Consider the following 27583-nt stretch of genomic DNA (forward strand, 5'->3'; position numbering starts at 1 on the left):
TTTCCCTCACTGCCCTCCAAAGGAACTAATTTTGGATATCTAGCCTTCAGAACCATGAGACAGTGAATTTCTTTAAGCCACCCACTTTGTGGTACTTGGTTATGGCAGCCCCAGCCAAGAAACTAATGAATTCAACATTAACCTAACCAGCAATAACAAAAGAAGCACGAGAGCCACTATGTACCGAAAAGCAAACTCATTTATCTTCACAGCCAGTAGTGAAGCAAAACCATTCTCTCCATTTCATGGATGAAGAAAACTGAGGGTTAGGGAGGAATAAAGAATGTGTCCAAGTTAACGTGGAGAACCGATGTCAGGGATTAGGTTTGAAGCAGGTTCACAGAGAACCTTAAAGAGGAGGTACAAGGGAGAGAGGCTGAACTCCAAAGAGATAAGTCAAGGTCACACATGGAGTTACCTGCAGAGCCAAGAGTGGCATCAAGCTTCCGATACCCTGGTTAGGCTTTGTGCACCCATCCTCCACAAAGGTCCCCCAGGACCTTTGGTGCTTCAGACATTGTGATTAATATGATATGACTTGAGCCCCATTCTCAAGACATCCACCCCTCATGGAAGAGTTAGAAAGAACAATGCAGTAATAAAAATGACAATCTTAATTATTAATAATATTATCTTTTATTTATCAAATACTTGCCTTGTGGCTTTGTGCTAGGTACTATGCTAAGTGTATCATATGTATCCTGAATTTTTAACCAGGACAACAACCCTACGAGGCAAGGAGTATCATTACAAACTCATTTCACAGTGAACAAGACTAATGCTAGGACATCACAATCGTAGGCTCTCCCAAGGTGGTTCAGAAGAGGGACGGGTTGTTTATGAGCTGGGATGTGCTAGCATCCTAGAAGCTGGGGACTGTCAAGGGCAGGAAAGGGCTCAGAGAAGCCAGAAGGGAGAGGAGGCCATTGCACACTGGAGAACAAGGATCAGTAAAGTTATGGAGGAGAGCATGGCTTAACTTGTTTGGGCAGCAATGAAGCACCTGCCTATAGTGGATGATCCTAGAAGGGAGGCTTACAGGCGATACACTGGGGGAGGGAAGATCAGTCAGTCTGCACACCCTGCTCTGGGACTGAGAATTTTCCTCTGAGCAAAGGGAGCCATGACAGTTGTTGAAGTGGGCAGAGCAGTGTGTCACGCAGAGCAGGGATCTAGAAAGATCTCCCTGGTGGGGATACGTGGCCTGGTTTCTAGGAGAAAACCTGTGAACAATGAAAACTAAGTAGAAGTTTTCATGGAGGGGAGGAGTAATAATCCAGAGGTGAGGTTAGGCCAGGATAAAGGTGGGGGCCATGAGAAGAGGAGGACAGATATGAGGAGACTCCCACAGGAGAGTAAGTGCTACATTTCCTGTCAGCTGAGAAGGAGAAGATGAGGTGACTAGGATGGTGGTGACTCTAGGGAGGGGTGCAAACTCTAGCCAGGAAATCTTTCCAGAATGCTCCAGTTGCTGTATAATGAAAACAAACAAAAATATTTTTCCAGACATCTTTCAGACTGCCTTTCTGGTGGGGTGGTGGGACACAGAGCAGAGTGGTTCAAAAGCACAAACCGGTGTCAGAGGGCCCCAGTCCAAGTCCTGACTGCCATGCCCTATGACCTGGGCACAAGCTCTTAACCACTCTGTGCCTCAATTTTCTTATCTGTAAAATGACTATAAAAGTACCCACTTGAGATAACCCATGAAGAGCGCTCAGCCTGGTGCCTGGCGCAGATGTGATTGATGTAAATTTGATATAATTACCGTTGTTGTTGCTGTCATTATGATCATTATCTGACTGCGCGTTGACAATTAAAATGTAGCCAGGATCTCAGCTTGAGCCCAGCCCAGCTCTGCTTGAGATGTGGGGGTCCATCTGGGCCATGCTGGGGAACCAAATACAAGAGAAAAACAAACTGACATTTAGCTCCTCCTGAAAACCACTGCTCTCAGATGTATGCCAGCCCTAACCACGTCAGCCTCTTCTCTCACCTCTCACATTCTCTGAACCTCGGGGTCTGTGCTATTCGACTCAGCATCACTGTGTGGTAAACCCTTGCATGTAATTAAATATCACGAAGAACAAAGCTAAAAATAATATTATAATAAAATGATGTAATGCTTCCCAAAATGTGTGCTCTAGAATGTTAGGCCTTTCATAAGCCCATTTCAGGAGGGGTGAGGGGAGGAGGGGGAGAGAATTGCAAGAGCAAATAAGTTTAGGAAACATGGCATATCCTATTCACCATTCTCTTCTGGAGATTAAAACTGTACATTTCTATGTTAAAGTCTGTGAAAGGGATGCCTGGGTGGCTTAGCAGTTAAGCGTCTGTCTTCGGCTCAGGGCGTGATCCTGGAGTCCCGGGATCAAGTCCCATATCGGGCTTTCTGCATGGAGCCTGCTTTTCCCTCTGCTTATGTCTCTGCCTCTCTCTTTCTGTGTTTCTCATGAATAAATAAATAAAATCTTAAAAAAAAAGAAAACTCTGTGAAAGACCTAAATAGATATCTATTTAATACCACAACGAGCTGTACCACATACCCATTGGAACAACTCCAGTCAACAGACAGACAATAGCAAGGATGGGCTGGGATGTGCTGAATCAGAACCCTCAAACATTGGGGCTAGGAATGAAGAATGGTTCATCTCCTTTGGAAAACAGTTTGGCAGTTTCTTAAAATGTTAAGCATGCACTTACAAAATAAGCCAGCAGTTCCATCCTAAGAATCTACCTGGGAGAAATTTTAAAAAAATAAAAAACAAACATATGTCCACTCTAAAGACTAATACAGGAATGCTGATAATAGTATAATCTATAATGGCCCCAAACTGGGAACAATACAAACATCCATCACAAAATGTGGTATATCCAGGCAATAGTATAATCATCAGCAATAAAAAAGCACAAGGTACTGATACATACTACAACATGGATGAACCTCAAAAACATTATGCCAAGTCAAAGAAGCCAAACACCAAAGGCCTTATATTATAGTATTCCATTGATATGAAATGTCCAGAACAGACAAAAATCCATAGAACCAGAGTGCAGACTATTGGTTGCCAAAGCGAGGGGTGGAAGTGGGGATTGACTGTAAGTAAACTTCAGGAAATTTGGGTTGGGGGAATGACAGAAATGTCTTAAAACTGGATTGTAGTGATGGTTGCACAGCTTCATAAGTTTACTAAAAAACCATTGAAATGTACACTCATGAGTGGATTTAATGGTATATACGTTATACCTCAATAAAACTGGTGTTCTTTCCCTCACCAAAATAAATCCATTTAACTTGTTGAAATCAGTGTTTCCCATAATCACCAACTCTTTTTCCTTGGAACCTGTGTTAACATCCATGGAATCCAGGCTTTTCTGAACAGTTACACACTGATTTTGTGCCTATAGTTGTAGGTATATTCATCCTATGATTTTCTCGTGTCTTGAAAGCCCACTTGGTGAGCATCCCAAAGTCTACTTGCATGTGGGACCAAGAGCTTCCTATTGGAAGAGAGAAGTGGGGAGCACAGCCTGGTCACAGCCCAATGGGTCACAACTGGAGGAAATGCGTAACTCAGATTTTTCACTGGATTCAGTCAAATCTTGGTGATGTATCAAGAGCCTGGAATGTAGCAACTTCAGCGCAAGCAATAACAAAGGATGGTCCCCGTAGTAAAGATACTAATGTCCTCAACACTCACCCCTGGAAAGCTGGGCACACTCTCTGGCCCCATTGGCAGGAATCACCAGTAGCTGTACCCTCAAGTGCAATTGGCTTTGAAGGGAGATTCACTCTAGTGAGCCAGGGCAGAAGAAAATGGCAGACAACCTAGACCAGAAGGACTAATACACCAAGTCATGAGCTAGACTTGAGCACCCCTGAAATTATTTAGCAGGAATTTAGGGGGAACTGAGGCATATAAAGGTTTGTGAGTAAATGTTATTTGAGAATCCTGCTGTAATTCTATTTACATGAACAAGAGGTGGGGTAGTCAACAAACTCCAGTGGGTAGTAATCAGATGTTCAATGGGTCAGTTAGCTTTGCAGGCACCTCTTCCTTAAGTTCCCATCCTAATTGTGTAAGTCATATCAAAAATGAGTGCTGAGAGAGGTCAGGAGGACTCAGTATAAAACATTGTAAGCTGGGTAAGAGAAAGATCACCAGATCACAGGATAGAGAACCTGAGTTAAAGTCCTATCTCTTAGGGCAGCCTGGGTGGCTCAGCAGTTTAGTGCCGCCTTCAGCCCAGGGCGTGATCCTAGAGACCGGGATCGAGTCCCACATTGGGCTTCCTACATGCAGCCTGCTTCTCCCTTTGCCTGTGTCTCTGCCTCTCTCTGTGTGTCTCTCATAAATAAATAAAATTTTTAAAAACAAAACAAAACAAAAAAACAAAGCATTATTTAGAACATCAAACCTGGAAAACAAGCATATATTAAATAATGGGGAATAGGTAAATAAATGTTCACATACTCATACAGTTAAATATTACCATGTTATAAAAATTATGTTCTTTGAAAGACTTATTAAAAAAAAGAAGAAAATGATCGCACTATAATAGTAGGGGAAAATGCTAAGCAAATCATATATTCATATCATTTTACCAGTAGTTTCCATAATATTATATATTACAAATATGTATTTTTATTATGCAAATGTCTCCAGCAGGGTGATTTGTTAAGATGTTAATGTTTGCCTGGTACTCCCTGAAATGCTAATTTTCTCCCTCTTGGCTCCTCTGTGTGCTAAAGGCAAGTAATGTTTTCCATGGTGTGGTCCTCAAATCACCTGCAGGAGAATCATTTTGTGCCAGATAAATACAGATTCCTGGACCCCATTCCAAATCTTCTGAAACAAAAAGGGGACAGAAATCTGTTTTGCTAGCAAGTTCTCCAGGTAATTTGTGCTTACTCAAGGTCAAGAATCTCTGCCCTATGTTCTTCCTTCCTCAGGAAGCAGGTGACATTTATGTGTGTTATCGATTCAAGGGCAAGACCAAAGAAGGCTCCTACCCAGTCTTCACACAATTAGGCCCTCCAGGAGCTAAGCTAAAAGGGAAGACAACAGGTACTGGTGTTTTGACATGTAGATGAGGTGCCCAAGCTCTGGGACAGGGGAACTCTAAGAAGTAGGAAGTGAGTTCCCTGAGAGGAGACCCCAGTCCCTCTTGTAGGCATCACTCTGGATGGGGAAGAGCTGGGGACATCTATGGAGACTATTAACCCTGCAGCCTTGAGACCAGCCACGTGGATCCCACCCAGTCGTACAATCCGTAAACAGAAACAAGAATTGTTGAGTGGTGTCACTGTATTCATCCACACTAAAACTGCCTAGCAGATGGTGCAAAGCTGGCTCCTGTAGGCAGACCTGAGAAGCAGCAAGAACAAGGACCATGGTGGCCATAGCCATGGGCTGTGAGCCAGGCACTCCCTCTGTTCAGGGGACCACATAAATGGTCCAGCAGAGCAGGGAAGGAAGCTTTTACAAAGAGTGATAATGGCCATCTTATCAACACTACTTGCGATTTGATGAAGAAAAACACTTTTAATGTTCTTTCTTGCCCTGGGTAATGTTATAAAGCAAATTCTTGCCCACCGCACACATTTTCAGATACCAGCTTTGCTTCTTATAAGCTCAGAAAATCAGAGCAAGTTATTTAACCTTTAGGCTGCAGTTTCTTCATGTGTGAAATGAAAAGAATACAGATTTTTATTCATTGGGTTGTTATGAGAATTAAATGAGTCAATATGTTCAGAAACATTTGATAAGAGCTCAGCAAAAATAGCTATTGTTATATCAATGCCCAACACATAGATCTGCATTTCTACATATTTATTAACCTCTGCAGCAATGCATAACAGGGCCAAAATGACAATAAGAGCCTTACCTTCACCCTACTACTTGAGCAGCAAATCTGCAGCCTTTGAGGTGAGACCTTCTGGATGTTTAGCACTCCACTCTGCTGCAACCCTGCTCTGAATCCCCACCCCCAACCCTCACTCCCAGACCAGGGTCTTGACCACCTCTCCCCACCACCCTATGTCAGCTCCCTTCTCTGGGGATCCTGACCCTGACCCACATCCCTGTAGTCATGAGCTAATATTGTGCTCCTAAATGATTGATGCCTAAGGCTGGCATTTCCCAAAGTGGAAGATGCTATATCTTTTGTGGGACCTGACATCATTTCAAAAGATGTTCAAGCATAGCATTAAATACCATTGAGTCACAGAGAAGAAGGGTGATTGTATTTTCAATGTTCTTTCAATCCCTTTTGATAGTCAGGGACATCAAAATCTTCTTTGGGGGACCAGTACAGCTCTACCACCTACCTGCTAACTAGTGAATTGCCCTTTTGCAACAAAGTGAGAACCTTTTGCAACAAAGTACAAACAAGATTAGCTTCGTAGCTTTTAGCAGGGAACAGTGTCTGGCTGAACATCAGTAACATAAAACTGTGTTGTTTTCATTGTGTTTGTTTTTATAGTTACCCTATGGTTACAGGAGTGATATAGTTTCCTTCCTAAGTAAAGGTATTCTGTTAATAAGAATGAGTTGATTTTTTTAATTAAATGGGAGTACAGGTGATGTTTGATCTTTGCCAGTAATATGGTAAAAGTCTCAAGAATCATGCATGATTGATGGAAAACTGGCAAATACCACCCAGACAGAAAATGCCGTCTTCCAAGTAGAAGGAATGCAACATTTTCTCACTTGAGTACTAAAAATGTATCATCTCATTTAACTTCACAACACTGCAAGATGGATATCCTTATTTCTCTATTCCATAGAAGATAAAACAAGCTCAGAGAGGCTAAGGCACTTGTCAAGGTTATACAGCTAGTAAGTTCAAGAGTCAGATTCAAACTCTCCACCTATACTAGGCTTCTGCCCCCTTACCCTTACTTCCTCTCCTGCTGCCAGCTCAAAAAAAACTTACATGTGCGCAGGAATCTATTGGCTACTACTGAGAGGGCCTGCCCACCAGACAACTCAGAGCCCCCAACCCAGGTCCTTGGGATCTGGGTTCCTCTATTCTATACCAGAACATTCTTCTACCATCCCACTTTACCTTACAATCAGGCACACTCAACAACGAGTATATACTGTCCATGAACAACTGAGCACAACCCTGGTATGTTCACTTAGAAACACACGTGCCCAAGTAAATGATCAAACTTACAAAATTATATAGGGAATCCTGCAAATGTGGATGGAAAATTTTCCCATTCTTCCTTCTAGGTTCTTTGACTGACCTAATAATTGACATAAGATAGATTAACAGGAAAAAAATTTTAATTTTGTATGTAGAGGAGCACTATAAAAATATGATACTCAAGTGACCAAAGCAGGCAGCTTTTAAACCTTTTAGACAAAGAAACAATAAATTTGTGAAGAATTGACCAGATGAAGCGATTTGATCTTGGGATAGTAAATTAGTTAAGAAGTGATAAGTGTTCTTCACACAGCCCTCTTGGCCCTCAATTCCCTATGTTTGGTGACAAGGATTCCTTCTACCCTCCTGGTACAAGGAGCATATCTTTCACAAGGGGGATTTATTTCCTGCTTTCAGAGGAACAAAGGAGAATCTGAGGATCCTTCTTGCAACAATTCTTTCTTAAGTAAGCTCAATTCAAAATAGTCAATAGGCCAAGGCATCTTTTGGGGTGGCATATTCTGTTCTTCTTCGGTGATGCCAAATTATCTAATGATGTACCTGCAAGGGAGCTGATGGGTCAAGAGGGAGTGCAGGAGGATTCTGGGAGGATGGCTGGAGATAAATGTGGAAAAGAAGTTAGAGCCAGACTGGGAAGGTCCTTGAGTGACAACAAAGGGTATTCAACTAATTGATGTCTCAACACTCAAGGAGGCTAGAAGAAGATAAAAGAATGGCAGCAAGTTTTGTTTTGTTTCCTGAGAAGCAATACTTCCTTTGGAAAGAAAAGAGCTGTTAAAATTGAACCCCTTTGCTACACAGATCCACCAGGAGCCTTAGAGGACACAACACAGAGCTATCTAAGGGAACATTTATAGGTAGGTCACGTTGCTGGTGGACTTCAATCTCCCAGAGCAAGAAGAGCTATTAGAACCTGCTGCGCCTTTCAGACACATTTTTGTCCTTCCCCAAATAGATGTGATTCAAAAACAGTTCTCCTGGTTGAAAGACCGGCTTGAAGAGAAGGAACAAATAGTTTAGACAACTACACCAATAATAGAATTGAATATAACTTTGAAGACTACCATGGCCATCATCAAAGAAAGCCAGAGATCCCCTCCTTATGCGGCCCGCAGATTTTGCCAGCTGACCCTATTTGCTTTTAACTTTTGACATGAAGCCAAACAAACAAGGTCTGGAGTCATGCCCTGCGCTCCACCCCACTGACACAGCCTTGCGCATCGCTCAACTGGATTCCCTTGACACAGTCATCCCCCTTCCACGCAGCGTGGCTCAAATCTCTTAAGTAGCTTCTCAAGACCTTCAAAACACTGTCCTTAATTTGCCCTTGAAAGACCCTCATGAAAATCCATCCACCTCCCTGGCTTCATTTACTCCCTTCCTGGTAACCCCGTCCTAGGGGATTAGCCCTACTGAATTGTCATTATGATAGTCGGTCCCGATTTCATGAGTACTTTGGTGGGCTCCTATATTACATGGTAGGTGCTGGGTGCCAGGTGCCATGAACCCCAAGGAGATTATAACAAGCTTCTGCCTTCATAGCCCTCATATTCTAGCTGATTGCAATTTTACTAAATATAAAAACAACAGTCTTTCTGTAAGGATAGAGTCTTCTTTTCACCCATGAGCTATTCTCCATCTTTTGCTTTGTTAGAACCTTTGCAAATCTACCCCCCAAAAAGTAAAAATACAGAACTGGCATGAAACAAATATGTTACTCCAGGAGAGGATTCTGGTTAAAAGTCTGGATCTCTAAAAACTTTGAAGATATAGATCTGTGAAGAACATAAAGACTGGCAGATGGACAAACTGATGGAGATGATATCAAGGAGAATCCAAGACCTTCCCAATGTGCCCCAAAGGCAAGTCCGAAAGCCGATACAGCCAGGATGGGCACTTCTGGTGCCCTGATGCCCTGATTGGCCTGTGCGCTCCTCTTAGCCTTCCTGTATGTTTTTTTCTTGAAACTAACCAGCTTTTTGCTACATTCTAGCCTTGCAATGACTCAGGTGCCCAAATACCTCCTTCTCCAGAACGGCCTGCATTTCCCATCCTCTGCGGCTGGGGCCCATGGGCTTACCCCAAAACTGCTTGGCTAGGGTCTCCTGGTCCCTGCTGTCCAATTATGGCTCCACCCTGAACCCCATCAGCCTGCAGCTCTCCCAGTGCCAGAAACCTCCCCACACCTCTCACTTTGGGGAAAGCATAAGTAGAGGCTCATAGCTCGTCTTGTACTTATCAGTCCTGTGTATTTCCCTGAAATAATAATTTTTTTTTTAATTACCTCGGTATGTCCGAATTCCTGTCTGCATCTCCTCATTATCCTGGAATTACTCAGGCTCTGGGTGTGATGGGCCCTCTGGTTCTTCTCCTTCCCCTTCCCCCACTCTAGTGTATTTAGTCTCCATAATTAGCACCCCATCCCCTTCTCTCCATCCTCCAGCCCCTAATTCAGCTTTGGCAAAGTATAAACTTTGTAATTAGAAAGGGCTAAAATGTTGCCAGGATTGCAAACATATTTAGTGCTGCAGCCTAGCGTTTTGTACAGTTCTGGGCTCTGCTCCAAATCCTAGAGTAACAGGGAAAGGATGGGGAGAGGAAGAAACCCTTTAATGAGCTCATAGTATATGTTGGGAGCTTTCTCACTCAATCTCATATAATCCTCACAAAGTCTGAGGAGAGAGTGCTTGGGAAACAGGAGCTCAGAGAGGTCAAGGGCATTGCCCAAGGTCACAAATCTGGAGAGAGACCATGCCATACCTCACAGCCTCTGCAGAGCTCTGCGGGTTTCCCCACAATATCACAGAACACCGCATATTATCTGTCTGGCATCCCTGGCTATTTGAGGGATGCATCTTTGACGTACCCTTTTCCACTGTTTGGCTTACTGTTGAAATTACTCCTACATATTTGGCAAGGACAATTTTCAAATGATGTCAATGTTTTAAAGAACTCTACTTAAACCACCAAAAATAGTGTTGTCTCCATTGCTTACCCTCACAGCTGACCACCTAGATCACTAAGCGCCTTGAGGACAGGGTCCATCTCACATTCATCTTTGTCTCCTAGCAGGTGGCAGAACTTTGCATTGATAAGTCCTCAATAAATATAATATTGCGGGGATGCCTGGGTGGCTCAGCGGTCAAGCGCCAGCCTTCATTCAGCCCAGGGCATGATCCTGAAGTCCCAGGATCGAGTCCCACATCAGGCTCCCTGCATGGAGTCTGTTTCTCTCTCTGCCTATGTCTCTGCCTCTCTCTCCCGCTCTGTGTCTCTCATGAATAAATAAATAAAATCCTTAAAAATTTTTTAAATAAATATAATATTACAAAAGAAAAATAAAGAGGATACTGGACTCCTGCCCAACTGAAGCCCAGAGCAATAGAGACCCAGGTAACCCACCACAGCATCCTTTAAACTGCCCTTGAGATGAAAATGAACTCTGAGAGAGAACATGTGCTATGTCCTGGCATCCAGAGTGTAGATCAAAAGGAGGGGCAGGTAGGAGAGAATCTGAGTGACAGCAAGATCATTTTTTTGAAGATGTGTCTTCACTGTCCTCCTATTCCTACATTGCTTATTATATAGAGGGCTGTCATACACAAGGAGGGAAGAAGATGAATTGTGAGAAGACCTGGCAGGGATATTTTCATGGGCTCCTCCACTGTTACTAGAATCATTCTAGAAACAGATGGCACATCACTGCAACGCGTCTCATGAAGGACAGTTCCTCCTCAGGCCTCATCTGGGGTCCACCTCCAGAGCAGCCTGCTGTTGTCATCAGGAGCCTTGAAACCAAATCCTCAATGTCTTTCTGCATTCTGTGAATATACGGGTGTCATGAACAGAATGATCTTCAGAAACTTTCACCCCTGAAACCAGCTAATCCAGTGTTGTTTTCATTTCAAAGGGGGAAAATACCACTTTCTTCATCATAAACCACACAGTAATGATTCCCCCTAGAGATCTAAAGAAAAGGAGGTTATTTGCAAGCTGTTGTGCATATAAGTAGGACAGACACACGGTTTGCAAAATGGAAGTGGTCTCTGCGGGAGAAGTGGAAAGAAGCAGCTCAGACACTGGTCAGTTTCTAGCACATCAGAAAAGCTATAGCTGCTTCCTCTAGGCTCAAAGACCTTGGTTAGGCTGTTGATCTCAAGCTGACCACTCAAGCTTGATAGACATGCTCCTAATAAACCAGCCCTTTGTTTGGATGAACTGGACAAATCACTTCCCTGGTGGGCATCACACTGGCCACTTTCAGTTTCAGAGACTAGAAAGACACCCCACTGAGGCAACTCTTGGCTCTTGACGCAGGATGCTTTCCACAGAGGTATTCTTCAGGCCCACCTTTTAAAATTTGCAGCAGATGAATGCTTTCAAGAAAGCTGCTTATGATTCCATTTCACATCTCTTACAGAGCAGTCTCAACCAAAATGCCCCTTTCTCACTCTCCCAGGCCTCTCTGAAAGACGCACATCCCCAGAGCTGGGTCATAGTCTTCTTTCCTATTAGGGGTGATGTAGCAAAATAATGGATCCTAACATCAGAACAGCTAGATCAATCAGAGGACCCATCCTCCCTCCTCTGGACACCCCTGACTTTAAACTTGCTCTCTTTATAGTATAATCAAGACCAGAGAAAAGACAGCAGGTACACTAGCCAGGTCTAACACTTGTAACTTCATGAGCATATCACTTGATAAATGAGAAGACAACTTCCTTATCCTCTTAAGGAGTCATGGATCCCCTCGACCCCACCCCCATTCACTCAAAGTGATTGCATGACCTTTAGCTTCCCAGAGGGCATTTTGCACAATGTGCCCAGATGGACAGCCCTTCCAAAGTCCCCAACAAACTGGAAGTTTTCAATCTGATTATAGTCCAAAGAAATTCCTGAAGGGGTTTCTGACTTTTCTGAACTGAAATTCAAAATAGGAGCCATAGCCGAGCCTCTGAAGAGCAGCCCCATGTGGATCTGTGAAGCATCCATATATAGATATAGCATACATATGGCTATATGCATGAACCTTCTGGAAGGGTGAACTTCTGTAACATAATATTAGCAATAGTTACCTCTGAGAAAGGAGAATCATGTGCATTATACCAAGACAATAAAGCCTTCTAGAAGAAGAGGATGCAAAGGAGGGAGAAGAGGAGAAAATGCAGCAATAAAGAATCACTGACCTTTCAGAAGTACAGTGAGTTGGGAAGCTTTAGGCAAATGTTTATTCACAAACAAAAACTGGGGCCCCTCTTTCAGCATTAGATCAGCATCGGTTTGAATCTGAGTTTAGATTTGAAAGTTACTTGACCCCCTTCAATGTCTGTTTGCCCCTCTGTTAAAAACCGGTTCCGGGTGTCTGGGTGACTCAGTTAGCTGAACATCTGACTCTTGATTTTGGCTCAGGTCATGATCTCAGGGTCTTGGGATTGAGGCCCACATCAGGCTCAGCAGGAAGTCCACCTAAGATTCTCCCTCTCCCTCTGCTCCTACCCACCCCCACCTCTGCTAGCTCTCTCTCTCTGTCTCTCAGATAAACAAACAAATAAGTAAATAATTTTAAAAGTTTCATAAGGAGACCTTGGGCTGGCTTAGTTGGTAGAGTATGCAACTCTTAATCTTGTGGTCATGAGTTCAAGCCCCATATATGGCATATAGTTTACTTAAAATCATCCCTCCCCACCCGCAAAAAAAAAAAAAAAAAAAAAAAAGTAAAAACAAAAAAAAAAAAAAAAGGGAAAAACATAACAGGCTCCTAAGGTGGTGGTAAAGGTTAGAAGAAAGCAACTGGATAGATAAATAAGCATCAGTTTATGTGTGTAAATCCCAATAAGTTTTATCTACCATCATCAACTCTCAACCTACATCACAGATGTAGGGTTAATTTTTCTTGTAAACAAACACCCTTATTCAAAACTAAAAAGTGTTAGACATTTACAAGAAATGAAGGAATCATCCTCATGCACTTGTCCAGTAGAACTTTCTGTGCTGCCCATTGATGTAGGAAACAGGCAAAAGAAAAAATTAAATTTCCTTACTGCCTACAGCCCGTTGACAAGTCCTTGAAACAGAGCGGGCTTCCTCTGGGAGCTCAGTTCTCTACAGTAATAAATGACTTTTTCCTCACAATAGCTAGCCCCCTCAGGATCCTGGAAACCTTGTTTCCAAAATTCCTTGGAGGCTTATACTGTCCCTCATCCCTTCCCAACTTGAAAGTTTATTTATCAGCCACTCCTCACAACCCCAGTGCAGCTCTTTCTGCCCATGTGTCCTGATCCTATGCTTTAATAAAACCACCTTTTTGCACTAAAGACGTCTCAAGAATTCTTCCTTGGCTGTTGGCTCTGAACCCCAACATTTCCACTAGCCACAACTGGCCATTGAGAACTTGAAAAGTTGTTAGTGGGACTGAGGCTCTGAATTAATTTAAATTTAAATTCAATTTAAATAGCCACACAGGGCTAATGTTAGACAATGCAGATCTCGGCAGAACTCCTTCCACCAAGGGGACAATGAGCTTCAGAGACAGTAAGGAAGTTAGCAGAAGTTCTCTACCTTCCAGAACCCATCTCACACTAAACTCCACTTCTCCAGCCTAAAGTCATGGTTCTACTGGTCCCCAACTTCCTTTAAAGAAAATGCTCAAGTGAAGAAATCCAGATAAAAAAAAGAAAGAAAGAAAGAAAGAAAAGAAATCCAGATGGTTTGCACTAAAAACATATGAAATTCAAGCAAAACCAGAACAAGATCACTGTATTTGGAATAATTTAAAATGGAATACTTAATAGTCTGTTTGAATAAAGATAGAAAGGTATTTCATCATGAAAGCTCAAGCCTTTGGCTTTTACAGGGTTATTTGCATTTCAACAGGACACTCTTGATGCTTTTCAAAATGCTTCAATACATCATGGACCTCTAATGGTAGAATTCCAGGTGGTAAGGGCATTTCCTTTATATATTTTTTTAATTTTTTAAAAGATTCTTTTATTTATTTGAGAGGGAGAGAGACCACAGAGGGAGAGGGAGAAGCAGACTCCCTGTTGAGCAGGGAGCCCAATGCAGGGCTCAATCCCAGGACCTTGAGATCATGACCTGAGCCAAAGGCAGATGTTTAACTGACTGAACCACCGAGGCACCCTAGGGGTGAGGGAGATTTCCTTTAAATGGCATTACACACAAGCCTGCTGACCTTTGCTCAAAAGGCGAGCCTTGTGTTGTTCTAAATCACCTCCATCACAGGGGATGAGGTAGACCCACTGACACCTCAGGCCTGTCCTAAGTAATAAGGCATCTGGACTAGGCCCCCACTTGAGGAAGTCTACAGGGACAAAGGCTCATAGATCAAATCCAATCCTAAATCTTTACAGGCAAGCTGACTCTCAAAGTCAGCTTGTAGTAAAAGGATGGCATTTGCCACTTAAAACAGTGCAGTAATAAACTGTGATTTTGAACATTTACTAAAGTTTATTGGAGGGGGTACTGGCCTGCTGCACCCTGACCTTCACGTACTTTGGAGACTTCAACTCTCATTCCCCAGCTCCTGGGAGTGTGGATGGCTGTCTCTACCCTAGAGAATGGACTTGCCCGAGGCCATGCCCCTTCCAGAGAAGCCTGGAGCACATGACTCAGTGATGTGGGAATATGAAAGCCAGGTACACTTGCCCCAGTGCAAGCCAATTCTACTGGGTCCTTCCAGCTCCTGCATTCCTTGAAGTAATGAGACCGAAGCCACCTCCTCCCTCTTGCCACTCTGTTTATTATTATTATTATTATTATTATTATTATTCCTTCCAGTGTTGCTCTCAAGAGCACAAATCCTGTATGCTAAACTCCCCCACTCTGCTTCTCAGTTCCTGGGACAGGAACTGTGTGCCAAGCACCATTCTTAGGATTTATGCGTGCTTAACTCTTAGAAGCAAGTACTATTATTATGCTCATTTCAGAGATAAAGAAACTGAGCTGAATGGAGGCAAATTATTTTTCTATAGTCACCTAGAAGCCCTCAGAGGGCTTGTGAAAGATTAAAAAGAGATGATGTATATAAACACTGCTATAATAGTGACTAGCACAAAGTAAGTAGTCCTCTCATTCATTAACGTTTTTGTTCACACTATAAATATTTATTGAGCATCTACCATATACTAAGTGCTATTCTCAGCACTGTAGACACAGCATTAAGCAAAAGAGTCAAAGTTTCTGCCCTCAGAGAGATAACATTCTAGCAAGAGCAGTGAGAAATGTACAAATCAGTAAATGTAAATGTTATATGAGTGCTGTGCATAAAAATAAATCAGGTTATGGGGATGGAAGCCACAGCAGTAAGAATAGAGCTATTTTATGTAAGAAGGTGAGGGAAGATCTCATTGGTAAGTTGGCATTTGAGTAGAAACTGGAAATACGGGAGTTAAGCCATGAAGATATTTAAAGAGTATTTCATGTAAAGGGTGCAAGTGTAAAGTCACGAACAATGAAAGATATTGAACAGAAGTGTGACATGATCTGACAGATTTCAGAAGGCTCACACTGGCTGCTGCCGTGCTGGGAATCGGCCAGGGGTGGAGGGACAAGGAGGGAAGCAGGGAAGCTAACAGGCAGAATGCCCTGCCATCATCCAGGCCAGCAACAGCAGTGGCTTAGCCCAGCACAGTCACAAGGGAAGCATTAGGAACTGCCAGATGGGGCTCAACCATTGAAGGGAAAGCCACCGGGATTTGCAGATGAATCAGATGTGAGTGTGACTGCAAGAGAAGAGTCAAGAAATCAAGGATATGTGGGCCTGAGCAGTTCTGATGATAGAGTAGCCATGGACAGTGACGGGGGGGAAAAATGCGTGGGAGAACCAGCTTTGACTGCAGATGAGGCAGAATCAGGAGATCCATATGGATGCAAGGTAGCTGTTAGTAGGCTGTAGCATTTAGGGAGAGGCACCGTGGTGCACTGGTTATGAACACAGATTCCATAGGTAGACTACCCAAAGTTGAATCTCAGCTCTACTACTATGAGCTATGTCCCCTTGGGCAAGATACTACACCTCTCGTGGCTTCATTATTCTCATCTGTAAAACAGAGAATATTTGTACTTACATCGTGGGGTCACTATGAGACTTAAATGAGTATGTGTAGAAGTGCTTAGAATAGGGGTTCTTATGCAATAAGTGCAATATTAATATTTAAAAATAAAAGCTATCCCCTCAATTGATGTCAAACTTGAGGATTCAGAGGTAGTATGTAGGGGAGGAAACAGTTTTCCCAACCCTTTTAGGGTTGGGTCTGAAAATTAAACTGACATATTAATAGGAGAAAAGCCTACACATTTATTTAATATGAACTTTATGTGACATGGGACCCCTTCTAAGGAAATGAAGACCCAAAGAAACACTTGTAGCTGAGTATATTTATGCTAGCTTTGATGAAGAGTGGCCAGCTGGGTAGACATATGATAGGTTAAAGAACATGAGAGAAGTGTAGTAAACTGAGGGAAACTTAGCAAGGCCTATTAGGACTCTTCTCAGGCTTCCTTTGGCTTCAAAGATAAACATGGTCCTTTCCTCTGGGTATAGGAAGGACACCTCTCACATGTGGTTTTTATGACCCATTTAGGGAAGAAAGGCAAAGAACGGCAGGTCACAGTGCCTTTCCTGCTTATGCCATTTTTCTCAAGCCCCTTCTGCTTAAAATATTCCACATGCCAAGGTGCCATTTTTGGGATAGCGTGCCCTGAACCCAATCTAGTACAATATAGTCCCCAGGAGGGGAGATTCACTGTATCTGAAGATTTGCTTCCCAGAGATGAAATCTGAGTTTCACTTAGAAAGATAAATAGGAGGTAGTCAGATGGATACAGGGTGTGGGGTGTGGGGGAGCATTCAGAACAGAGGGGCCAGGATGTCCATTTCCCAAAAACTATAGCCAACACAAAATAGTTATCTTACGACATTTGTATTATTCCTTCTCCTTGATGCTCAGACTTGGTGATACATCTAAAGAAAATGAGAATGGCTCTCAATTGATTTATGTAAGATAAATCAACTCGGGTCCAGTCCATTGGACCTTCTCATGTACCTGCCTTTAATGAGTTGGGCCAGGTCTTGCCACCACTGACCATGTGAAAGCCCTCATTGACACACTGGAGTTTCCAACAGCCGCTAACAGTCCCCGCCAGCCCCTCTGAAGTTTCTTCCCTTCTCTCCAGGGCAAATGTGTTCAAAAAGTCATCAACAGCAATTGGCATTTGCCTTTCTTCTAACTGCAGATATTCCCCTCTTTTTGAAAGTTCACTTTACACCACTTTGCCTTTAAGAAAGACCTGCCTGTTTTCACTAACCAAAAGAAATCCAGAGAAGATTCTTGCTTTTGTGAAAAACATGAAACTAGCATTCTGGGGTTGTTTTGCAATAGGTCGTTATAGAGACAGCATGCACCCCAAGCAGCAAGAGTGCCCCCCTCACCTCACCAACATCCTTCCCCAGAACTCCACACAGCATCTAAGCACCAAGCACCAGAGCTTTGAACGATCTATGAGTAGCTGTGCTTGATCTCAATTTATTTTGTGCATAAAATAAATCTTCTGTTAGTAAGATGTGTCCTAAAGTATCAGAAAAGTCTGAGATGTTATTTTGGGGGTCTGGGAATGCTCAAAAATTTTCCCATATAAATTAATGGAATTGCTTTTTTTGTTTTACATCATTTTGGCCCATGAAGGATTTCATAGAAATGCTCTACTTTCAAATGATGGGGAGAACCAGTATATATGAACAAGTTTCAAGGTCATATGGCTCAATAAATCTCTCTAAACTCTCTGTATCTCACCATTCTTATCAATTCTAGAAATAGCATTTCAAAGGTCAAAAGCTTGATTCTGACAGAGCAATTCCACCTGGATCTCAGTGAAATGGGCCACAAAGAACAGACATAAAAATTAAACATCTGATTCTCTCAGCAGAAACCTTAGCTCTACGTAAATTATCAAATACCAGCACATAAGCAGTAAGAGATGTCTGAATCTGTGTAGGATCAAGGCAGTCCCCAAACTTTTGAATGCACCTCAGATACATAAATATGGAAAGTCCTAATCAGTGGTAACAGTTCAGAAGAAAGCCAGACTCTGAGCTATCAGAGCTTGCCTCTCTAGATGGGCCAAATATCTGAATCCCCTTGGCACTTGGGCCCAGCCCCACCTAGTCCCTGGTCAACGAGAAGCACACCTAACCACCCAGCTGCCACATTATGTTCTGAAGAGCAGCAGAATGTGCCACCCCCAAATATACCACTTTGGCATATCAATTATTTTCAGCTGAAGACAATTGAGAAGAAGCAGATATGAGAAAAGCTCTCTGCCCTCTCCCATTTGCCTGAAAGCAGAACTTAAATCTGTAAAGATGTCCCCTCTTTCCTTTCTAGCAGGAAGGACAGAATTTAATCACTGTAGACAATTCTAGACTCTTATCAGCCTGAGGCGGCATGGGAGGAATCTACATCACAAATCTTACTAACAAGTCTTTCCTTTCCATTAGTTTCCCCATATTTGCCTTCCCACAATATTGCACCCTAGAAGCTCAAACTCCTTCTCTTTTGTCACTTCTCTCAGAATGTATTGTTGTCTTGCTAAGATGCTATCTAAGCCCAAGTTCTAACCACCTCTTTGAGTTTCTCATCCTGGAGTCCAGCCATGTGTATGCACACTGCACTTGTCCCAGAGCTTCAATTTGTTTTTGCTGTTAACCTGTCTTCAGCGTTTAGTTGACAGGGCCCTGGCCAATGAACCTAAGATGGTTAGAGGAAAAGAATAGTTTTCCTCCTCAGTGGTTCAAAGCTACTTCCTCATCAGCAAGTGGGCCTGAAATTAATAGCCTGCACCCAGACACTTAACCACCCAGGTTCCCCCATGTAGTTCTAGCTAACTTACTTTAACTGCCATATCGTATTCCCCTGTACTTTTCTCTTTAATGATCCATTCTCCTCTTTACGGCAACGCTTTTTCTTATTAAAAACTGTGATGAGAACATTCTTTTATGTTAATTGATACTGACTCTCTGGGAAGGAGTGTGATATTTTGATAAAGCCAGACTCACTCCTATATCTATCAGGAGCAGGGCATACAGGCCTTCCTCATTTGCTACCAGCTAAGACCAGCATCTATGGGCTGACAGACTGAGCAGAAGAGGGGCAAGATCCCACAGCCCTGGGATTAGATCTCAACTGCCCTGTGTGGTAGGGCCAAGTGTCACAGCCAGGCAAGTCACCAGTACTATGTGAAAAACAATCATTGTTCTTATTACCTGCCTGACCCTGTGCTTGGCTAGAATCCCAGAGCTCTCTTCCTCTTTGTCCCCTTTAGACTTACTCCATAGAGACACTTTTACACATTAACAGACACAAATGGCATAGCCCTTATTTTAATGCAATGTCATCTTGACAAACCTCAGTAGGCACATCTTTCTCAGCCAGAAAAAAAAAAAAATTTGGTTGATATATAAATAGAGGATAATTCATAACTTTGCCAATTTTCCTTCTCTGTCTCTGCTGTTTCTCCAAGGCATATGTGCCAAATGCATATGGCTCTACAATATTCCTCCTTTGGCTGCAGTATCAAATCCAAACTCCCTAACTTGGCATGGAGGGCCTTACAACCAGCCTCAGCTACTTGCCTCATCTGTAGCCATATTCCAGAGCCTGTCTCCTAGTTCATGCCTCCTTCCACCCCACAGGGTCCCACATATTCAAGGAGTGTCCTATTAGCCTATAAAACACAATTCAAATGCCCCTTCATTTGTCTAACACCCACCTAGATATAACATGTCATTTCCAACTTTTCTTTTTTTTTTTAAGATTTTATTTATTTATTCATAGAGACAGAGAGAGAGGCAGAGACACAGGCAGAGGAGAAGTAGGCATCATACAGAGAGAGCCTGATGTGGGACTCGATCCAGGGTCTCCAGGATCACACCCTGGGCTGCAGGCGGCGCCAAACCGCTGCACCACCAGGGCTGCCCCATTTCCAGCTTTTCTATGTAACTCTGTAATGCACCAGCACTTAGTGCATCTTTATTTTCATTCCTTAATTCTTTATATAGAATTATATGCATCCCCTAGACTGATGTTTTCTGCATCATTTTACACCCATGCCTTGCCCAGGACATAGGAGAGTGAATAAATGTTTCACAAACACATCAAATGTGATTTTTCTTTCCATGACTAATTTCTAGCAAGAGGAAGATAATTCTAGTGTCTTGGGCTATGTGTGAACTATTGATTTATTTTTGAAAGAAGACACTTTTAGTAGCAGATCTTTAATAAATTATTATGAGCACGAAGTCTAAAGCACTTAAACAGTTTCCTTTGTATGGATATTTTCTAGGCTTGCAGATTTTTTTTTAAAGAGATATACATATTTTGTTCCAGCTATAATAGAATAGAAAGAACTGCAGAATGCCAGCCTTCTCCCAGGCTGTTCAATTCTGCTGACAGAAAATGTACCTAGGTAACAATATCAACATCCATAACCCGATAAAGACAGCTAGAGCAGGTAACCATCAAGTGTCAGGCACTCTGCTATGCTTTATCTGTACTTTTGCATCTAACCTGCCCACCACCCTAAAAGGTAGTGAAAGTTCATTTTATGTGTTAACTTGAATGGGCCATGGAGTGCTCAGATTAAGTATTACTTCTGGGTGTGATCATGAGGATGTTTCCAGATGAGATTACTCTCAATCACCCCAAGCTGGAAGCAACCCGGCTGCCCACAGGCACTATCCCAACTTCATCAAAACAGGAATTGAAGCTCATGAGGCCCAGAGACATGAGTGGGCTGGCCCATGGTCACACTTTTACAAGGCAGAGGAGAGGGGGGGTGGACACAGAGCTTTCTCTTTCCATGGGCATTGCTCTGTTCATCGTTACTCGAGTGGTGAAGCCAGAGCTCCCTGCTTTTCTATTGTACCATTTCTGCTTAACTGTAACATTGTCTTCTCTCTCCAGGACTTCTCTCTCTGCTAATCTCCCTAGTACAAGACACTAATAAAAACTGCCCTCAACTGATCTCAGCTGACTCAACCCAAATATGATTCTGTCCTGCACTGGCCATCCATTACAGCATCCCAGTGCCCTGGCCAGGTTCCTATGAGAAAGAAAGCTCTCTGACTCATCTATACCTTAGTGATTAGTTAGCTAATACAAACACAGGTTTGCAATTTCTGCATTTTCACTGTAAAAGGAGGAGAACATTTGGTGGGTCCATGAGGTTATAATCTAAGTGTGATATACTTAAACGTGCTATAAGGTGGAGGAAAACAAAATATTTTTCTGGCCTGCTGTCTCTGAGCCGATAAGTACATTCATACCACTTAAATCTATTCCAGTGATCTCTTTTGGGGTCATTTTACAAGCATTTCTGCTTGAGAATTAGTCCTCACATTAATATAAATGGACAGTTATGAAAGCTGAGTGCTTTCCAGAACTAGGATGTGAAGCAACTTGAGATGATGGGTGCTTTCATTCTGTGTTGGCAAAGTGTTTTTGCTTTTCTCATATATATGGTTGTCTTCAAAGGCCTTAACATTTTCAAAATGCATGATGTGGATCCACTCTCAGATCTGCCTCTTCTTGCTTAGACCTGGCAAGTGCAGCCACCATCTGCTCTGTTCCAAGGGAGAGAAGGAACTGCAGGTGGTCTGGGTCTTCCTGAGGGGGCTCCCTGGCTCTGATGGTGCTTTTGTTCTTGTTCTTTTTTAATATTCAGTTTGGAAAATGTCAGGGCAAAGTAAAGTTAGCCCTACTTTGTTGGAAATAAGAGGCTAATCATACCCATCAGGTCAACAGGGTACAACAAATGTTTGTTGAGGTACTACTATATGGCAGGGCATCAGGCTGGTATGGCAAAAACTCCCTGAATAATCTCCCCTCCCACAGCGCTTGCAGGAGCTCCCTTCCAGCTTGCTGTCTTCTCCCCTACTCATTCACTTCCAAGAGCTGAATAGGGGCACCTTGTTGAGCAAACACAGATGCCCAAGGAACAGACACCTTAATGTGTCAAAGTGACCACCAAGTATTAACAGACAGATAATAATGACTAGATTTGCTTTTTTTTAACTTCAGAAAGGAAAAAAATGGGCAAAAATGTAAGGTATGAGAGTAACATGCCTGAAAATGACAGGTGTGAACTGTCCAGGCCAACTTGCTGCAACGGAAAACAACATCCATTCTGCCCAGGCTCAGAAGCCTGCACAGCAGGCACTTGGCAAACAGCATGACTTGGTTTCAAGCTAGGAATCACATTCTGGTCCCTAAGGCCCACTCCATAAAAAGAAGCTGCTAAAAGTTATTAATTGTCCACAGCAAGAAAAACTTTGTTTTTTTGTTTTTATTTGCTTTTTTTTAAGTAGGCTCGCTGCCCAAATATGGTGCTTAAACTCATGACTCTGAGATTAAGAGTTGTGTGGTCTATTGACTGAGCCAGCCAGGTGCCCCTATGGTTTTTTAAAATGGGAAAAATCACAGCAAATTCCCTAACCTTGTGAAACAGAAGAAAACATCACCTTCTCTCCAGTTTTCCTCCCATCCTTTTGTAAAAGGAATAATTTTATCAAAAATTTTAGAGCTGTAGGGGCAATGCATATTCTCTTGTTCATAAACACATCAAGAATATCATGTCTTATACACTATTTCATTAATTTCTTATCACATCCACTGTAAAATATGTACTGATATCTGATATTATCTCATTTTTGCAGATAAAGTTCAGTGAGACCTCAGATCTTATAATAGAAACACTAAATTCAAGAGGTCATATTTACAAAGATTAGCAGGCCAAGGTCAAGGTATAGTCAAGAAGAGGGTTAAAAAGGGCCTGAGAGACGTTTGCTCAGGAGGGAGTCTTTGTCAGTTGAAATAAAGGAATGAAACAATATGAAACAAAAGAAATTCACAGTAATAACTGTCATATTAGACTAGATAAAACTTGGGTAAAAATTATCATAAGGATAAATACATATGATCTATACTGGTAGATGAAATACTAAATCAAGAAATTATAATAGTCATGACCCTAATGTTCTTAATAATGCCATATCAAAATATATGAAGCAATGCTGATAAAACTACAGAAAAAAGTAGATAAATCAACCATTGTAGCTGGAGATTTTAATACTTCCTTCTCAGAAAACGATAAGGCAAACACAAAGTCATTTCATAGAAGAACTAAAAAAGTTTCTGTGTAGAGGTGTGTTGATACATACAAAATATTTGCAAAAATTTACAATGTACCACACCACAACAGAAACTTCATACATATTAGTCTCTGACCTTAAAGCAATAATATTAGAAATCAACATTATATGTCTGAAAAATAATATTCTATGTCTGGGAGAAAGATAAAATAAAAATGGGAAGATGCCTAGGTGGCTCAGTCAGTTAAGCATCTGACCCTTGATTTTGGCTCAGGTCATGATCTCAGGATCATGGGATCAAGACCCACATCAAGTTCCATGCTCAGTGCAGAGTCTGCTTGTCCCTCTCCCTCTGTCCCTTCTCCCACTCACACTTGCTCTTTCTCTCTCTCTCTCAACTAACTAAATAAAATATTTTAAAAAACAAAAATGGAAAATTGAAGATTCTTGGAACTTAATGAAAAAGTATTTGTGACTATATATAAACACATTACCAAAAACCTACAGGAAACAACATACTTAATGAGAAAATTTTATATTCATTCACTTTAAGATCAAGAAAATAATACACACTTTTACCACAACTGTACAGCAGAGTATTGGAGGCCCTCATCAGTGCAATTAGGCAAGAAAATCGAAGGGGAAAAAAAAAACAGAAAACATTGGAAGTAACAAGGCATAATGAGCATTATTGATGATGTGATCTCTCATGTAGTTTATACATTTAGATGTAATAATTCAAGGTTGATAGATAAAAGGTCAACATACGAAAATAAATAACATTTCTCTTTATCAACAGTAACTAACAAGAAAACATAATATGGAATAAGATAATATACACAACAGCAATAAAATCTAACATGTATCAAGGAATTATTCTAAAAATAAGTGTATAAGACCTTTATGAAGAAAATCTAAAACTCTGCCAAAAAACACTTTTATGTTATATATTACATGGAGAGATTTACCATATTCATGCATAAGATTGCAACATTATATATAAACGGAGGATTTTCTTATGATTAGATTGTATTGGTAAGTTAATTTAGAGAAAATTGACTTCATAAAGTCAGAAGCATTGAAATACATATAAACATATGCACATATATACATTAGCACATATAGATTAGCATGGGTAGATATTTTAAAATAGCATTGAACAAAAAAGGAAGAAACAACAAAAGTATGATGCCATGCCATCTTTGTATATAAAATATAAAAAATTAAATGATGAGGGGTACCTTGTGACTCTTAGTTTTGGTTCAGGTCATGATCTCATGGTTGTGAGGTAGAGACCCATGTCAGGCTTTCCACTCAGTGGAGAGTCTGCTTGAGATTTTTTCACTCGCTCTGCCCCTCCCATTTGTGTTCTCTAGATAAACAAATAAATTAAATCTGTTTTTAAAATGATGATTATATTTTAAGAATTTATGTAGGTGGTCTCGCTAAATATGTTGCAGTGGATGCATCTGAGAAGAGATAAATGGAATGGAGGTGAGGAAAGAATGACAATAACTAGATTCCAAAACACAGAACATCTTTCCAAGGACCAATTATGACAGTGTGCCATGGATTAAATGTGATCCACAAAAGGAACAGAGGAGGAGAAAATATACAGAGAAAAAAAACTAAGGTAAGAAAGAGAATGCAGATAATTAAAAACTAGGTCATGAGAACAATAAGAAAAGCAGCCTATATTAATAGTTGGTGGGTTATAAAAGAGCTTCCCAATAAATTTCTTTTAAAAAAAGCCGTTAGATAACTTTCACCATCCAAACCATACACTCATGTTCAGAGTAAAAGGCATTCCTCTGGCTTCCCAATTCTCAGGACTCAAATGGTTAAAGCATATACTCAACCAACAGACATATTCCTGGGACCTGTCTTGGCCCCTTGAAGGCAAGTCATAGAGCTCTGCTTATCTCACTTGATCTCTCTATAATTATTCCTTTTTAAAAAACTAAAATATAATTGACACACAAGGTTATATTAGTTACAGGTGTACAACATAGTGACTGAGCAATTCTATACATTACCCTATGCTTTCCATGGTAAGTGTAGCTACTATCTGTCACCAGAAAATATTACAATATTATTGGCTATATTCCCTATGCTGTACTTTTTCCCCTCATGACTTCTTTGTTTATAACTAGAAGTCTGTACCTCTTAATCCCCTTAACCTACTTCACCCATACCCCCACTGTCCTCCCATCTGGCAACCACCGGTTTGCCCTCTGTATTTGTGATTCTGTAATTATGCCTTTTAAAATAAGGTGAATATAGGAAAACTTATTGGTCAAATAAAATAACTGAATAAAAGCTAATATATAGTCTTCATACAACATGTTAAGCTTTCAGCCCAAAATTTCTTAGTAATTTACATTTGAATATTTTATGAGTATCAGTTAATTTCATTATTATTATTTTGTAGTTTTTGACATTATATTTTAAATTAAATCCAAATATAGTGAATCAGAGCTAGCTTAACTTTCATTTATGTGGTTCAGTTTTTCTTCAAAAGCTCTAAGCATCAAAATACCAGCCTTAAAAAATACATAGAGTCAGAGTTCTGTGCAGAAAAGAATCCCACAAATCCCAAGTGCTGTTTCCTAATAAATGAATATTTAAAATTATTAAATTAGTTATAATTTACACTCACTAAAATTATACAAGTCCATTTATTTTTGTAGCAGGAGAAATTCTTATTTACTGTTGCAATAAAAAACATAAAATCAAATAATTTCAAGATTATCACTATTCTTCTGGATATCAAACCAGTATTTGACAGATGTTATCTGTCAAATTACACACTGCAAAAGATTTTTAAATTTTGGATTTTATAAGCAGGGCTTCTTATTTCAAAAGCAGTAGCAGCTTTCAGCACATTGGACAGTGACCTTTACCTGCTGTTTTCTGATGCTGGTGAGCAAGCTGGTTGGAATGCTCTCCTACTCTGCTGTCAAGTAGAAAATAATTGATTAAATGTGAGACTCTGAAATTTATCTTTTACTGAGAAACATTTAAGAGCATTATAGAATTCATTTTACCTATGCAATGTATCTATTGAGAAATGAGAAAGAAGAATCTACTTGCAGATATGGAGAAATATTTCCTCAAGCAGTCACACCAGATAAATTATTCACCTCCAACAATATGCCACAAAGCATAATGCCAGTAGATTTTTTTAATGCAATATTCACACATCCAGGGATGGATGCCTGTGAAATGTTAATGCCTGTCAGTTTTTCTTTAAAGTATGCTTTATGTTTGACTCAGGACTTCTGCACTCATTATAAGAATACAGCATGCTCAAACAATCATCTCTTTCTAGTGCAAAAACAATATGTGCTTTACAAAGGTAAACAAGTCCTCCAAATAAATTTCTTTTGTGTATTTGGTTGATACATCATGCTTCCAAGTTAACTGCCTAAAAAAGATGAGTCTTATTTTTTAAAGTTCATTAAGCACATAAATCTTTTCACATTTCTACAGCTTATTCAATAATTCTGCTGGTAGATGAGCTTACCTCCTCTTAAAAATTAGAAAACCAAGTCTCAGAGAGGTTAGGTGGCTTGCTAAAGAACACAAAGCAAGTAAGTAGTGGAGCTGAGCTTTGAGACTAGCTTTGACCAACTCCATACATAATGATTTTTATATTTATCATGATGTTGCTCCCCTATAACATGTTTTACAAATAATTCTTGCTCAATGCTTTATCTCACTTCTGGCAAAGCATAAAGAAATTTAAACTATATCATTAGTTCTATTTACATAAAGGAAAACATGTTTATGACAGTGAGCTGTCAAATGGGTCCCCTGAAGACCTGTATGTACCAGCTTCGGGTGTAAAAGAAACCAGTCTCAGCCTTTCATTTCACATCTCACTAACAAATATTCAGATTGGCCAGGGCATATTTTGTTAGGAGAAAGTAAGCAGGAAATTTCTTGCCAACACCCACATTTGTTTAAAGAAGAAATATACCACAGTGTAATAATCCCTAATTTATAAATTATATATTTATAAGTAATTAACATAGGAGAGAAAAGGAGCAGGGGTCTTAGAGAACCTCAGATAGGCAGGAGCCTATCTTTGGAGGGGTTTGACCATACCCCACTGGGTTATCAGGACACATTGGTCAGCCTCATTAGGGGGTGATGGGTGTGGGTTTCAGAATCTGGCCACAGCAACATGACCTTAGAGAAGTTACTTAACCCTCCTGAGTTTTAAGTTCCTTCATCTGGGGA

General features: G+C 41.0%; 1 protein-coding gene across 6 annotated transcripts in view; it reads right to left on the reverse strand.

Moving 5' to 3' along the window:
- SV2B (synaptic vesicle glycoprotein 2B) overlaps positions 1-27583 on the reverse strand; it is a 173315-nt gene that overhangs the window by 75244 nt on the left and 70488 nt on the right. Inside the window, exon 2 of one of the 6 annotated variants that reach the window (XM_049108444.1) lies at positions 24580-24710. The exons of the other annotated variants lie outside the window; for them this stretch is intronic. The gene's annotated coding sequence lies outside the window, so the exon portion shown is untranslated. The remainder of the gene's footprint in view (positions 1-24579; positions 24711-27583) is intronic. 6 annotated transcript variants of the gene reach the window in all.

The sequence above is a fragment of the Canis lupus genome, chromosome 3, assembly GCF_003254725.2.
Source record: "Canis lupus dingo isolate Sandy chromosome 3, ASM325472v2, whole genome shotgun sequence".
NCBI lineage: Eukaryota > Metazoa > Chordata > Mammalia > Carnivora > Canidae > Canis > Canis lupus.